Here is a 3,537-nt window from a genome sequence, read left to right as displayed (position 1 = left end):
AAAGCGAGAGTCGGCCGAGGGGAGGGGGCTGCCCGGTGGAGAGACAGAAGGACTGTTCTCCCTCGACCTGCGCTGTGCAGGCCCCTCACCCACCGTTGCGTGGCGGCGGAGGGAGCGCGGCGGGCGGCTCCAGGAACCCCGCCGAGCCCCCGCCGCCTCCCCCTCCGCTAGGCGGTCGTTCGTCCCGCTCCATGCCGCGGTGCTCAGGACCCGTGCCGGATTCGCTGCTCCGCCATACCCGCACTCTCGTCGTCGTCGTCGTCGTCGTCCACTGGGGGGAGGGGGCTGTCAGGGGCCGGCGGGCTCCCGGCCGCGCGGCACTCTCTGGGCCCCGAGCCGCCCGGCTCCGCGCCCCTGCGCGCCGCGCCCCCTCAGCACTGGCCAGCTCCCTCTCCTGACGTCATGCGCCGCTGCCACGCACCGACCCGCGGTGCACGCTGGGAAATGGAGTCCGCTGGGCAAGGACCGCCACGCTCCACCCCATCGACTGAAGGGGGGAGAGTAAGGACATGCAGCCCTCGTGAGGGAAAGTCAAGGTCTTTCGCTACTAAGATCCTGAATAAACCTCCGATAAATACTGATTATAAGCATAGTCTAGATCCTTCTCTCTATTTTGTTTTAGACGTGGACCAACTCCCTGGTACTCTTCTTATCCCCCCAACAATAAACTTTTCCAAAGAGGCGGATCCAGCAGGTTCGGGAACAAGCACGTGCAGGGAAGCCCAACCCTGTGGGCGGCGACCACATAGGCGGGGCCTGAATGTATTCACAAGAGCCTTCCTCTGCGGCCCCGGGACAAATTGGACCGGAGATTAAAGGACCGGGAGTTTAACTCGAGGTGACTGCGTTCGTATGCAAATGGATCTATACAACTCTGCTTTCCGGGGTAGTGTTTAAAGCCTTTTACCTCCGGGTGGGCGGGAAAGACTAAAGGTTTCTCTTCCTCCTCCTTTCATTTCCCCGCCCTCCCATCCCGTAGAACAGATGGACAAACCAAGCTCTAGGCCCTTGATGCGGTTAAACAGTTTCAGGGGTTTGATTCCAACAGTCTTGAAACCTTCAGGAATCGCCGTTTATCCGATTTTAGTCTTCTTTCCCTCTGCTCAACTTCCCTACCGGTGAAATGGGTTTGAATTAGAGACAGAATCACACACACACACACACACACACACACACACACGCGCGCGCGCGCGCGCGCGCGAACATCCCAAACTCCCTCGCACTCACCCAATGCTTCAGTTTATCGATATTTTGGGGTCACAGAATTCCGCATTTTACCCGCTGCTCCCAGAGCTCCCACGGCCAGCAGGTGGCGCACGGCCCCGGCCTGGGTGCTTAACTGGGGCGTCCAACTCTAGCGCCTGCTGCCCAGGGTCTAAACCCTACCTGGAAAAAAATAAAATAAATAAACCCTACCTGGCCTGCTTGAAGAAAAAGAACAAGAAAGCTGGTGTTTGCCCGCCTCTCTTCTGGATCATGCTGCTACTCCTGGCTGCTCCCTCCTACTCCGCCAATGCTTTGGCTCTTCTATGCGTTATCTTTTTTTTTTTTTTTTTTTTTTTTTTTTTTTGTGGAACCGGGAATTGAACTCAGGACTCAGGTCCTTGCGCTTGCCAGGGAAGCGCTTATTCTACTGAGCCATCTCCCCGGCCCCTCTATGCGTTATCTTAATTTTCATTCTCATCCTGGCACTCACATTTCTACTTGGTCTTCTCTGCCACTTCTCACCATACCCCACCTGCAGCGCGCTGGGCTTGCAATGTCTTTCCTGCCCTTAATGGGTAGCTGTTGTTTACCAACGTTGTTTAACCTGTTTCATCCTAAATCTGCCGGCCGCTGTTCTGCAAAAATGATTTACAGGAACCCAGGGTTGTCTAAACCTTACAACCACTCAGTGAAGGATCCTCGATATTACCCTATAGTACACACAATGATGAAATTGCCCAAGAGTGATGGTGATTTCAAACCCAGTCGGTCAAAAAGCTAGAATCCTGCTGACTTCACCTTTCCCTCTCCCAAATTACTCATCTTTCTAATCCTATTCGAATACTTCACAGTGGCACCTTCCTTAATACCCTCTATGGAGGGACAAGTGGTCTCCTCCGAGCTCCCACATGGCTCTGTGGAGCTGTGAGCCGACCGTGAGATGTGATTTTTTCAGTGCCTACTTCCTGGACACACTTGCTGAGCACTCCCAAGGGCAGGGAGCAGTGCTTCGGGAACTGGACCCTGAGAGGAGGCAAGTAAAGCCCTTAGCTTAGGGAGAAATGAGGGACAGAGGTGATGGATCCCCTGGGCTACCATCTCAGTTCTGGGTTATAAAACATGTCAGGACCTCATAGCCTTCCTAAGGCAAGAATTTCCCAGTCTCATCACTGGCCTCTGGAGGTAACAGTCCTTTTCCCTGAAGATCTGTCTCCTCAGGGACTGAACAGCCTGGCATACTGCCCTGCAGCTCTGGGGTTTGAGTGATAAATGAATTACAAATTGGCCCAAAGATGGAGAGATGAGTCCAGCCAAATGTTCAGCTTCTGGAAACAATTGCTCATCCAGCTTCCAGCTTGTGTCTCCTGCCACAGCCTTCACAAACACACACACACACACACACACACACACACTCAGATTCCTCTATTCTCTCCTCCCACCCCCATCATACCAAACCCCAGCTGTGAGCAGGGGCCCTTTCACAGTAGGCACACTCACTGAAAACTGCGGAGGGGGTGAAAAAAGGGACCAAAACAGATGCGACACTTAAGAACTGTGTGACCTTGGGTATGTTATTGCTGAGCCTCAATGTCCTGGTTTCTAAGAAGGGAGAGACAATGGTAGTTGCTACTTCAGAGGAATATTAGTTAAATGAGATGGGGCAGGGTATAGCTCAGTGACAGCACTTTCCTAGTATAACTTTATGTCCCAGGCACTGCAAAAAATAAGTTGTAAATGACACAGTGCATGCAAAGCAATTACTATAAGGTCCACCTTATAGGAATGGAACCTGTTGCTAATGGTATTTGGACAGTGGTCCCAAGTCCCAGATAGCTCTTTTTTGAAGCTGCTTCTTAGAAGGGTCAGCTACCACAGCACTAAGCAAAGCAAGGTTATCCCAGCCACTGTCCTAAGCATGTAGAGCCCATGAGCCAGCACGCATTACAATTCCCTATGGAGCCTATTATCTAGTTTTTGCCCACAATCTTGAGAAGAAAATACTTCCTCCCTAATTTACAAATCAGAAAACAGGAAAGCAGCACATAGAGCACTGGGCATGAGGGCACACACCTGTAATCCCAGCACTTAGGAGGCTGAGGCAGGAGGCTTGTCATGAGTTCAGAGCCATCCTGGGCTACGTATGGGGACCCTATCTCAACTCCTCACCCTCCAAAAACAACAGTGAACAGAAAAGACTTTCCCAGCAGCTAGAGAAAGAAGAGCTGAGAAGGTAAGAAGGTTAAGAATAGATGTGGGGCCGGGGAGATGGCTCAGTGGATAAGTGCTTCTCTGGCAAGCGCAAGAGCCTGAGTTCAATCCCCGGTTCTGCAA

The 3,537-nt window shown here is 52.4% G+C and overlaps 1 protein-coding gene across 1 annotated transcript in view; it reads left to right on the top strand.

Annotated features, from left to right (window-relative positions):
* The first annotated feature begins 818 nt into the window (after positions 1 to 818).
* Olfml2a (olfactomedin like 2A) overlaps positions 819 to 3,537 on the top strand; it is a 30,066-nt gene continuing 27,347 nt past the window's right edge. Inside the window, exon 1 of the mRNA XM_023701614.1 lies at positions 819 to 838. The gene's annotated coding sequence lies outside the window, so the exon portion shown is untranslated. The remainder of the gene's footprint in view (positions 839 to 3,537) is intronic.

This window comes from Octodon degus, unplaced genomic scaffold (genome assembly GCF_000260255.1).
Source record: "Octodon degus isolate 3935 unplaced genomic scaffold, OctDeg1.0 scaffold00138, whole genome shotgun sequence".
In the NCBI taxonomy this organism is placed as follows: Eukaryota; Metazoa; Chordata; class Mammalia; order Rodentia; family Octodontidae; genus Octodon; species Octodon degus.
Note: the sequence above shows the minus strand (reverse complement) of the source record. Positions and strands in the feature narration are given on the sequence as shown.